This window comes from Periplaneta americana, chromosome 13 (assembly GCF_040183065.1).
Source record: "Periplaneta americana isolate PAMFEO1 chromosome 13, P.americana_PAMFEO1_priV1, whole genome shotgun sequence".
Classification (NCBI taxonomy): Eukaryota; Metazoa; Arthropoda; class Insecta; order Blattodea; family Blattidae; genus Periplaneta; species Periplaneta americana.
In genome coordinates, this window is record NC_091129.1 from 111,578,083 (window position 1) to 111,591,375 (window position 13,293).

The following is a 13,293-nucleotide window of genomic DNA, read 5'->3' on the forward strand; positions in this document are numbered from 1 at the left end:
ATGATGATGATGATGATGATTACAAATTAAATGACTTCAGTTTCGTCGAAGATGTGGAACAACATGGAGCCGACGCGATGTCTTTTTATTGAGGACAAATGAAGAACGAAGTAATTGTCGCCGAGTTTACAGTGTTTGTTGGTTACAATGACCCGACTTCTTTGAGCTGGTGGGGTGCCGCCGCGGGGGAGAGGGAGGTGGGAGGGATGTTACCAGCAGGTTGCAGCAATATAATTCCTTGCTCAAACATAATAAAACGGTACACCCCAAAGTGCTGCCAACATATGAAATCGAGGAGGGCCCACAAGTCAACGTCTCGGGCAAGCTCCAGATTCCTGTTGCTTCTTGGAAAGCTGTATTCAATTAAGATGGCCGCTATCTCTGTCCCTGTCTCCACAGCAGCACGCCTCACAAAATGGCTACCTGCCAAGACGGAGGCTACAGGCTGGATGCAATAAAATTCAATATGGCTGTCGTGGGCTCGTAAAACGCGGCACACCAATAAAACAGTGATACATGCAAATGTGTACACACACTCACACCGCGCAATTCGCAAGGTGGAGGTGGCAGGACTCACCTCATTAAAAGAAATCAACGGCGTCACAGCTACAGGAGCAGCAGCAGCAAGAACAAGACCGAGAGATGCAGGCGGACACAGTAACAGAACCGCGCGGACTGACGGCGGACGCGAGACTGAAGCGGCGGTGGCAGCAGCAGCAGCAGCAGCGCGGGCAGGGGCGGGCGGGGGGGCTCTCGCGAGTCGGTCCAGCTACCTGCTCCGCCTGGAGCGAGGGTCGGACAGCCGGACTCTCGGCCGCGCGGCACGGCGTGGACTTATCAATTTCAAAAAGCATTTCCCACGCTCGCCATTCCGCTTTTCCCAAAACTCGGTATTAAGGTCATGCCAACATGGCGGGTCTGCGAACCTTGACTTTCAGAATACGCAGTGTTTATCTTTTCTGCATTTCCATCACGCCCATGAAATTTATTGCATCCGAGACATGCGGCAGTGTTCAGGTGCTGGACAGGAAGAGTGGAGTAGGCACATCACAGAGCAAGTTCATGTAAATACCTGCGCATAAAAATAACACGCTGCATTCCGACACCAATATGTAGTAAACTAACAAGAGTTACATAGAGATAACCACTTCAGCTTTGTTTTATGAAAGCCAAAATTAAGTTCTTTTTATTTTCTTCTTCTTCTTCTTCTTCTTCTTATCTTCAAGTATTTAGGTTTATCGCCTGTTATACTGGTGACAGGCTACAGTCACTAACCGCGATTATCGACCTAATCGCGATCGGGTTTGTAGTGTGTCACCGTCCCGATCGCGATCAGGATCTAAATCCTGTTTCCAGAACAAGATAATCGCGCTGAGGCATGGCCCAGTGGACCAAAGTAACATTTTAGTAATCTTTGGTTTTGAATCACCTTGATTTACATTATTTAGGTAGTCGTGATAGCTTCTGCTGTGGAATTTTGTTACCCTTCCATTGTATTATATGAAATAGAAACGAAAATGAATGGCTAAAAAATTAATTTGGCTACTATTAGACGTAGTGGAGAAATTTAATGCAGATGTGAGAAAAGTAAAAAGAAATATATTAACACATAACAGACGAACTATTCATATTTCATATATATATATATATATATATATATATATATATATATATATAGAGAGAGAGAGAGAGAGAGAGAGCAATAGAAGGCTGCTGAAAGATGCTTCATTTCAATAAATAATGGATTACAAACTGAAACTGGTTTCTTTTTCAGATTTTCAATTTCAGTCTCCATTACGAAGCTATCGTTGAGGTTAGGGTTGATTTTAAAAATATGTTCTATTACAAAATAATATAAATTTTTGGCATAGTGATATAAATTTTATAGGTTATAAAATCTCTTTTCAAAATAACTTAAATAGTAGACCTAATGATATAAATTGTATCAGTTTACATTGTAAAGCATATAATTATTTTAACAAATAAATTCCCATATCAAGCTGCAAGAAACAACAAAAAAGTAAAAAAAAAAAAAAAACAATGAACAAACATCGAAAGAAAGTATGAACTTAGGTGTTGTCCAGGAGGGAAACAAACATATGCGTATGTACATAGAGAAAATTGTTTCCTCTATGGGAATTCAGCTGTTGACCAGACGGAACCTAGTGTGTCACCACATTTTCGGTGATAAGTGCTAATCGCGATTAGTACTGTAGTCTGTCACCAGTATTACGCCTCTATTTGCTGGTCTGTCCAGTGTTTCCTTGGACGGCCTAAACTTCTTCTTCCCTTTGGTTTGTATTCCATTATTTGTTTCGGAATACGGTCATTATTCATTCTTTGAACATGCTGTGACCAAGAACTTCTATATTCTTTTACTTTATTAAGCTTTCAGCATTGAGTTCCTTTCTAATATCTGTATTCCTTTTCCTATCCGTTAAACTATATCCAGCCGTTGCTCTTAGGAATCTCATTTCTGCTGCCTGCAATCTAGATATATCTCTCTTCCTCATGGTCCATGTCTCACTGCCGTATAAGCATGTTGGTAACGCTATCACTTTTTTATTTTTTCATTATAGACATCAGCTCAAAGAATTTGAGTGACCACAAGGGTCCTGAATACAATAAGCATGTACAATATAATGTGATGGATACATTAAAGAAAAAAGAAAGTTAATTGTTTAAGGCCAAATATAAGTGGATTAATTGAAATAGAGACGATGATGTAATATTTGAAGAGAATCCTTGATAATATTTATAAGGACAGACTTTACATAATCAAAAGGAATGTGAAGTTCCTTAAGATAATTCCATGTGAATTTTGTAATAGAACCTCTACTGCCAAACAGCAAACCAATGACAGACCAATGTTTAAGAGGGACGTTGTACTTTTGAGAAAGATACGGCAGACGAGGTTCATATATAGACTTCTTCTCAATATCAACTTCGGTGGCCTGATTTAGGTTTCTTTCGAAACTGATAGTAGGGTCAAGAACAAGAGCCCGTTTTATGCGTCCGTTAATAGCAATAATGTCTGCCCGATTAAAAGAACCATCTGATGATACACAATGTACTTCCTCATGAATCTCCCAATTTAAAGTTTTTAACAATGTCGCCAAATTCGTGCAAAACCATTAACTTTAACCCTTAAATTGGCAAAACTTTATTTCTCACACTAGTTTATTAAACCTTGTCGGACTGTAAAGAAAACAACTATCGCAATGTCCATATTTTATATGTCGTACAATATTACACTAGCTATTGTGAAATATTTTCCTGCCTATTTTTTTTACTATTGTACTATTAAAATTATAGCACATAGCCTATTAACCTGTTGTACCCTATAGGATACTTCACGAATTTAAGGGTAAAACAGAAACTTACTGAGAAAGGTTGACGTGTCCCCCCACAGGTAAGATCCACTCATCATAAAGGCCAAATAAAAAGGTCCAACCACAGAATTGTCCAAGAAATTTTGTTCACAAAGAAATGACCCACTACTATAGAGGTCACAGCTCAGTCAGGATGCCCACCTGTCACCCGACGATGTGATGTTAGGAAGGGCTTGGTGCTTATCAGGCTACTCGTCCGCGAAGCGGGACCTGGCTCTATCAGGAGTTGAGGCTGGATGGCCCACCTGTCAGCATCGGATTCATGAATGCCACCCAGGCCACCTGTCGGAGTTCGACAGATCATCACATATAGCCCTATAAGGCACAAAGCATCCCTAAGTGTCAGTGGCGTAGCGTCAATGTAAGCTAAAAAGCTCAGCTTCCCCAGTTAATAATAATTTCATAATAAACCTGCAGTTTATGAATAAAATTATTTATTAATTGTAATAGAGTTTATATTTATGTGTTAAATATTGTGATGCGGCAGCTCAGGATGATTTGTGATGCAGCAGTAAACAAGAAGCCTGCACACACCAGCTTCCAAGCAGACTGGTGTCTTACACTCATTCTTCTGTGTAACCCACCCCGCAGATTTCCATCCCTTTCTAACTAAACTACCCTGGTCGCAAGGCACGGAAGAAGCTAGCTTTTACATTGAAAGTTTCCGAGTTATCCCTTTCGTGAGTTGTGTTCAGTTGAAGTGTTAGTGTGCATTGCGACTGACATAATAAATAATGAGTGAAATAACAGTTCCTGACACTAATTTACTTGAATTTTTAGGACAATTCTATTATCAAGACTGACTTACGAACAAAAGTGCGATTTAAAAACAAATGACCGTGTCTATTTGTTAGAGATATGTGTAAACCATGAAATCATATTTTACTACGTACCATTTGAGGTCATGCCTTATTGGTGTTACGAGATTCCAACCAATCTTCGGACTGCTGACTTGACATTGACTACTATTTATTTTAAGATTATATTTTTGTAATAAGTTTTCTCAAATGTACATGAAAGACAACTTGAGTTAGCTTCCCCTGCTCAAAATTTCATGCTACGGCACTGCTAAGTGTACGGACACGTCTCAGGTCAAGCCCGCATAAAGCCAAGCCAATAGAAGTCATAGTCTGTACGACTAGTGTGTTCCCTAAAATAATAATTGTACATTAGCATTTTTTTATATCTTGCAAATTTGCCACTGCAGTGTAAAATTCGGTTGCTATACACACACACACACCTTATATACAGTTGTTGCAGCCGAAGAAGCGACTTCTAACGGCTCTAATGAAGTACGTGGAAGCTATGAGGCCAGAGCGCTGCGTTGCAGCTAGCAGAATTCCCCTCCCATAGAGGAAAACAGTAGGCGGGCTTTACTGTTAAGGGTGGAATCAAGTGTTTGCATTACGATGACAACCGAGCAAGGAGTGTATGCTGCAACGCCATCTTCATTTTCCGGAAAGTTGAGTGACGAAATCAGTTTCTGTTGGCTGTTCCAAGCGGGCAGCGGATAGAAGAGAAATCAAAAATAGGTGTCACGGAAATGTCAGAAGTCAATTACCACAGCTTTACTTAAACTCTGAAGATTTTGTTAAATGGAGCATAGACTTGTTCCCTTGCTTTGAAGGAGATGGCTGAAATTTTAGTCATTTTTCGAGAAAACCCAAATTTTGTTTTTGTTTCTTGGTTTTTTTTTTTTTTTCGAAAAAAAAAAAATAGTGATCTTTCATTTTATATATTGGTTAAATTTTACCAACATACTCTCTTCAAAATACATACGTTTGTTATATTTTTCAATTACAAATAGGCTTTCGTGACAGAAAAGCGACATTTTAAAATCATTTTTCGACGCGTTTATTTTCACTACATTTACTCACATTCAAATGATACAGGCTCCAAGAAATTCCATGCTAAGACGTTGAAATTATTACGGTATGTTATGAAAAGTGTGGTTAACAAAACTACAGAGCTTTTTTGGGATAAAGTAAAGCACATACAGTATTTTTAAAATATATATGAAGGGTTCAGAGCCATAGTGGGCCAAGCGCCATTTATTAAAAACGGAGAAAGCAAGGGTTAAAGTTAAGTGAATGTCATAGTTTAAAGAAGATTGACATATCATTTAGTTTTAATGTGCATACTTTATATTACTTGTTATATGTTTCATTAAATTATGGTTCTCACTTAATTTTAACCTTTGTTTCCTCCGTTTTTAATATATGGCGCTTGGTGCACTGGTTCTAAACCCTTCATATTATCCGGAAATTTTAAACTGAATGGATTCATTTTTAGGTCACTCATTCATTCAACATTCAAATTATGGCTCCGCTGTTAAATTATATGTATGTCAAAGATAATGTACAATTTTTTTCAGGCCTGTAACATTTTTTCGGAGTAGATATATTTTGAAAGAGTAAAAATTAAAAAAAAAAAAAAAAAAAAACATAACTCAAAAACTAATGAAAGTTGGGAACTTTAATATTAATAACAAGTGGTTGCTGTATGAAAACATGCAGGAAATAGAAATTTCACTCATTTTAGACCTTAATTAAACAGTTTACACCGCTGGTCACATAATGTATGTAAATTATAAATTTATGTCGATGTATTGTAGTACATGACCAGACCGGGTATTTGTGGAGATCGCGAAAATCACGACATAATCGATATACAATAGATTTTTACTATCTAGGCGTAATATTTAGAAATTAAGTGATTCTGATTAACAATATGTGGATAAAACAATCGCGACAAATCTCGAAATAGAGTTCTAATAGCGAAATATGAACACATTCGAGAATTATTATTACTTCGTCGCTTTATAGCAAATTTCAGATTCTGAGTTTTTCTTCGATTTTTTTTCCATTGAATTTGTTATACATCCAAGTAGGCTACATTACATGATATTCTGATTACATTAGTGAACTCAAAAGACGGAGAATTCAACATTTCACTAATAATTTGAAAGCGTTAATTTGAGGGCTGCAAATCTTTTTCGTTTTAATGAATGTGTGTTAAATACAGTCTCAAGCCAACAAATATTGTCTATTGGCCATACCGCACTTCTACAAGAATCCAACGAACCTTTAATGTTATTTGGAAAATAATATTCATACTGAGTTAATACTCCAATTCCAAAATTTCCATTAATCTCCGCCAAGAGTACAATCAAACTCCAAAAATCTCCGCCGACACCAATATTAAAAAAACACAAATGATAAAATTAATCTCCACAAATACCTGCCCCTGTACTGACCCAACCTTTTAAAATACTGAAAGCTTAAAGTATTGAAAGCGTCTGAATGGATCAAAATGGTGTGATATCTCGTATTATAGAATCCTGGTGAGAGACAGTGCTATTATTATGCAGCACCTTCAGGATAACAAAAAGAAACTAAAGGACTGTCTATCCAAGTATACTAAACGGCTACCGTAATGTTAAGAACACTTAAGCTATGCAAAAAAGTAGGCCTACTTACAAAATCAACAGCGAATCTGAAATTTACAGCATTGTTAGATCTTAACAAACCAAAATATTTATAGACTATAAGAATTTACTCGGAAATCGACAATCATAAGCAAGAAAGCTTAACTAAAATATTATGCTCCTGACATTTATATTGCTGTTTGAGTATTATTTAACAAAGAATCTGAACAGCTAAAAATAGTTTCATTATAGTCCACTGTATACCACATTCCTTTCCTGTCAAACCTAGTCAACATACAGAGCTGGTCATGTTACAGAATCTTCTTGCAATAGGATAATGCGAGATCCCATACGGCTCGAACAACCATGGAAAAAATCCAGGAACTGGGAGGAATCGAACTGTTACCACACCAGGCATGTAGCCCTTATCTTGAGTTTTAAGATTATCATGTTTCGATTCATGGCCCACTACCTACGTGGAAGAAATTTTCAAAACTTGGAAGCCGTTGAAATGGGTATCACCGAATTCTTCGCATGAAAAACCAGAAACTGGTTCCTTGCGGGATGACAAAGCTCGCTGGAAGATGGTTCGAGACCATAGAATGCTTTGGAGATTAATTTCTTATCACAGCACACTCCAACTAAATAGTTTAAATACTGTAGGGGCTACCTACAGTACAGTATATTCTTTATTCACAAATACCGGTAGCGTTGTGCTATCAAGAAAGTTGTAAAATCAGTTGCACACATGAGAGGGTAGAGATTCAATTACCGCTTATTTTTTACCTGTACGCCTTGTGGTATTTTCTCGTGATTCTTCTGCACCGAAGCCAGTAGAAATTAGACGAAAATTACATCCAAGTGTAGAGTCAGATGTAGAGACCCTTATTAGACGGGACATAGAGTATTCCCAAGTACTTCAGTCCAAGTGGGCTTTTCGTGCACCTGAGATAGAATAATTTTCGTGCTGGTTATGCTGTCCGGCTAAGCCTGCCCTGTTATTCGCCACAATAATCATATAGCATTCCCCTGCTGGCAATCTACCAATCCTCATGAGTCTACCTGAATCTTCGCCAAGTTCCCATCAGTAGGAGGGAAGAACTTAGAAGGGTTCAGTTGCCTCTTTATGCAGATCTATGAGCCCTTTAAAATCTGTCACCACTGCCACCCACCTATCTTTGGACCATGGAGAACGATAGATTCGGCGTTATGCAAACACATGTGGTGCCCAATTTTTGTAGACTGAGATAATAGTGGCAGGGGAATTGTGGATAGTGTTAGTGCAATGACGTGGGAAAATGAGAGAACGCCGAGGAAACCCCTCAACCTTGGCTTAAATCCGTTCTGTACTTACGGAGAACTCGCTTTACATAGCCACAGATAGCCACACACAGAATGCCCAAAATGGATTGCTTTCGGTATGAAAGATGCTGTAGATTTCTATTTCTGTAAACATCTAGAAATCGATTTTACAGCATCACAATAGCTATTCTTTATACTTTGTATAGGAAGGAAAACGAAAAATTGTTGCAGATATCTATCTATCTATCTATCTATCTATCTATCTATCTATCTATCTATCTATCTATCTATCTATCTATCTATCTATCTATCTATCTATCTATCTATCTGTCTGTCTGTCTGTCTGTCTGTCTGTCTGTCTGTCTGTCTGTCTGTCTGTCTGTCTGTCTGTCTGTCTGTCTATCTATCTATCTATCTATCTATCTATCTATCTATCTATCTATCTATCTATCTATCTATCTATCTATCTATCTATCTATTTACTTATTTATTTATCTAGGTGTGAACGTAGCAAACGAAAATGACTCGCCGTTGCTAAGCGACCTGAAAGTTGGCGACACTGTTAAGCCATCCTGTCAGACGCGTTCCTCAGCTTCTGGTTACGTTTTACTGGAGCAGCGCTTGCGCGTCGTTGGGACAGGTCTACGCAGCTATTCACCTCCGCCTGGCTTCATTCCGACTTTTTAATTGCCTAATGAGCCGTGAGGAATAACTTGTGGGAGCCACGCTGCACCCTCAAGCTATAATTTACTTTCTCACATACTTGGTGCAGAGGAATAGTCGTGAAGTCTTGATGCTGCACAGCTCTGATCTGAGACATTTTCTGTAATATGTTGCAAGTGCATTGCCCATATATACTGACGTCATACAGTATTCAAGGCCGATACAGTTTTCCTCCAGTAGCCCTCAACATAATAAGGATGGAGCACGATATGTAGTAATAGCAGAAGAATGTAAGAACGTATCTTCTTTACTGAATTCCTGTTTGATTTTTTATGTAGTATTTATTACATTTTATAAATAATTTACGCTTTTAAGAAAGCCAGCAATACTGGATCCTTGGATCCAAAGTATAAGATTTCGAGTCCCGCTGAACGTGATGGCTATTCATTCATAGTTTTCTGTCCGAGGACAGCTCTTTCACTGCAAACCCAGTATTCTCCCATCTTCCGTATTTTCCGCCTTCCTCTTAGTCTCCACATATGATCCATATATCTTAATGTCGTCTATCATCCGATATCTTCTTCTGCCCCGAACTTTTCTTCCATTTACCATTCCTTTCAGTGCATTCTTCTGCAGGCAGTTTCTTCTTAGTCAGTGACCCAGCCATTTTGTTCTCTTCCTGATCGTTCACAGCATTCTTCTTTCTTCGCACTACTACTTTTAGATTCAAAACAAGTAAAAAATACTCTTCTCAATTAATAAAAACTCAATTTTACGTTCAAATACGCCATTATTTACTTTTCAGCTCTTTTTGACGTATATAACACATGTTTCCCCGCAACGAGTATGGACATTCGTTTCAGAATCCGTGGTGAAAATTAAAATGACAGAATTTCAAATTATCAACATCAAGAGTCACAGCCGAATGCTTATTTTATTAGTATTTAGGCCATGAGCCAATATAACTTGTGTGACCACGCCCAATGACTCAATCTCCCATCGCTATTGTATGAGGGCTCCGAAGTTGCGTATAAATTATCCATGTCGCGCGGTTTCTCTTAGTAATATTTCGGCATCGAGAGCAGCCACAGACTTGTGCGACCAGTCATTTGATTTCTAATCACTTATTTTATTTCTAATCGTGAGTTCTGCAATATTAAAATTATAATGGACGCGTAGGCCTACGATACATTTTGAGTGAACCATAGTGAAATATTTATTATGAGCTGGGATTAATTTCGGAATGAAGAGAAATTAAGTTGTATTGCATATCCTTCATACTCTTATCATAGACTCAAAGTAGTGCCGTGCATTTCAAGCTCTATGTTCGGTTCAAGTTTGTCGAGCGTGACAAGGACCGAAGTCTGCTTTGAAGAAGCGGATCTGTCACGGCTCGGTCGAACTTGCCCCTTGTATGATCTGTGCCCTTGAAGTTTGCTGGCCTCTCCTACACTCCTGTCCCAACCCTTCATGCTTTTAGCTGAGTAAGGATTTTAGAACAAATCTTGTAAAGACAGATCATTTGTATTACAAAAATACTGTATGATTAAACATCGACAAAAATATACGTACATATAAGTCAACCATGGGGAAAAATGGCTCCGAAGGGCCACTGCACTCAAGCCGCCTTACCTCACTCCACCGACCCTCTCCTCCGCCTGGTGCTTTTCTAGACACGCTTCATTCAGTGGCGGGTATGGCTTCGATCTCGGGACGTCAGTTTCAGGAAGAGTGGCAGAAAAAAATTTTTGTTACTTACAAAAAGAAGAAAGTCTGTTGCTTAATATGTGGGTTTAAAATTGCGCTTATGAAACGCTTCAATATTAAACGCCACTTTAATCGGAAGCATAAAGGGGACTTCTGTGATCTTACAAGTATTTATTTACAATTTTAAAAGCTATTTTCGTAATATTTGTGAAAAGATACAAAACAAGATATGTTTATGGTATTTTCAGGATTTAGATACTTATGCCTATTGTTTTATTAAGTATCTGGAACTGAACTTATTTAACACTTTGAATGCATATTAGGCCTACTTGATGCGTTCTCTTTTCAAGAAAGATTTTCAGAAGTAACTACAATGGACATGGAGATTTGTCTGTTCAATAATCCATTTGTATTTGATGTTACCCAGCATCAGAGCCACTATAGAGATGCAAAAGAGCACGCCACTAAAGTGTTTAGGAAAAAATGGATTCGGCCTAGATCTCTTTAAATACCTACAAGAGGAGCAATTCCCTAATCTGCGCACATTTTCAATGCGTATGGTATCTATGTTTGGCTCAACTTACTGTTGTGAGTTGTTTTTCTTTTCAAAATGAATATGACCAAAAGTATCTCCAGGTCTAGGATCACAGACATGCATTTAGTTTCAGTATTACGGTTGAGTTGTTCTATTTTAGAGCCAAATATATCCTTTTTAGTTAATAACAAGAAATTTCGAGGGCAATCAACAACAAAAAAATGAAAACCAGCAGTATAGGCCTACAGTAGTATTTCGTTTCATTCATATCTCATATATTTTGTTTGATATGTTTTAAAGTTAAATGGCAGTGGAGCTTAGTTTTACTTTCTTTAGTATTTATAAAAAGAAACAATTGATTTTGTTGATCATTATATTGTTTAATATGTTTTCAAGTTAAATGACAATGGAGCTTAGTTACTTTATTGGTTTTAAAAAGAAACAATTTATTATGTTGAGCATTGTATCTTTTAATATATTGTGCAGTTAAATGACAATGGAGCTTTGCTTTTTCTTTATTGTTTTTAAAAAAGAAATACTTTATTATTTCGATCACAAGACAGTTCAAGAATTTTTTGTGCACATGATAAAGGAATAGTTACACAATTGAAAAATATATAATTTGCCTAATGACAGTAGGTGGCCGTCATAATTATTGTATGATACGTGTACTCCCTATAAACAAAATACTGTAAAGATTTTGAAACAAGAAATAAGATCGGAGAAATTACTGATGCGCAAGGTGTGTCGAATCCACCACTGCACTTGACTTAGCAAAACAACTGCGTTACCCCTCGCCTGTCAATCAAACGAATGTGGGGTGAGTAGGAACGTTCCCTCCCTACTTTGCTTATAGTCCCCATAGCTGATTTAGGTACATCACATTAGGCTATGTTATTAAAATAGATGACAGTTGTTACTACACTAATTACAGAAAGAAAATAGCTATAATTACATTCTTCACATAATATTCTAATAAGTCGCAGTTGCTCGGTGACAATATTCGTGTGACTATAGGGATGATGTGACTATGTTCTAGTATGATGAAATTCGACATTCGAAGAAGGCCTATAGTGTTTGTGCCACTTTGTTATAAAAATATTCGCTGTCTTACACTCCCACTCCTTCATGTTTTATAATAGACAATGTGATTAGTTTTTCATATAAAATAAGACAAAGTTTGTAATGTCTTGGTTGCCTCTCTCATGTTCGAACATTGTAGGACATTATTTTAAACCGCTTAAGAATTTGAGCACATACTGTATCTTGCGATCAGTTTTTTTTTTTCATATGGAATAAGACGAAGTTTGCAATGTTTTGGTTTTCTCTCTCATGTTTGAACATTGCACATACTAGTCGGTACTTTGAACGTATGCGTTTTTTAAATACATTTTGTTTGATACGTATATTTATGTGAATGTTTAGTCATATTAATAACAAGAAAAATTACCTATATTTATTTTATTTACTAGAGCTTCCTCAGATTAGAGGCTGTCATTAGACAAAGCATACAAAACAATACAAGAACAAATAGATAATGAAAGATAACAGAGTAAGAAAAAAGGTAAATAAGTACACAAACAAACAAACAATGGCAGTTTACGGAATAAACAAAGTTACAAGTAAAGAAGCAATGAAAGCTAATAAGAAAAATAAAAATGACAATGGTGCGTAACTTCGCAAGATATTTGCCTGATATCCTTAAGCAGCTAAAACATAAATGCACAGGGGGAGGAGGAACTAAGGAGTAAGGCACTGAACATAATGAAGAAAGGGAAAGATTGAACAAACTCAAAGGGAGCTTCAGTTCTACAGAGACTCGGAAAACATGAACCCAGTATAAGGCCTCTTACCGGTTTTCAATGGACTCGGTTATTGTAGTTTACATGCTTCACTTCCACGTACTGTTGGGATGCATATGGAGCAGGGCGAAGTTTGTAGTATCTTGATATCCACTCTCATGTTAGAACATTGCACGACACTAGCGCAGAACCACAGATGCGGCTACAGCACTGAATTATCAAATAACAAACAGATTGCAGTTCAAAGAAAAATTTTAAAACCACATGATTTTGTGTAAATTCGCCCGCGCGTAACAATTGCTGTGAGACAAGCTTTCACTCAAGTTACACCAGCAATGCTCCGAAAAATGTCACACAGAACCTGGCGGCGTATTATCCTTTGCCATGAGAATGACGGTACACAGACTGATCCTTTGGACAAGTAATGGTTCATATCTCAAGAAAACTCCTCTAAAGAACTGTTGT

General features: G+C 37.5%; 1 protein-coding gene across 1 annotated transcript in view; it reads right to left on the reverse strand.

The window, feature by feature from the left end:
• Positions 1-695, reverse strand: part of LOC138712265 (protein bowel-like) — an 81,931-nt gene extending 81,236 nt beyond the window's left edge. Inside the window, exon 1 of the mRNA XM_069843845.1 lies at positions 578-695. The gene's annotated coding sequence lies outside the window, so the exon portion shown is untranslated. The remainder of the gene's footprint in view (positions 1-577) is intronic.
• Positions 696-13,293: the final 12,598 nt, after the last annotated feature.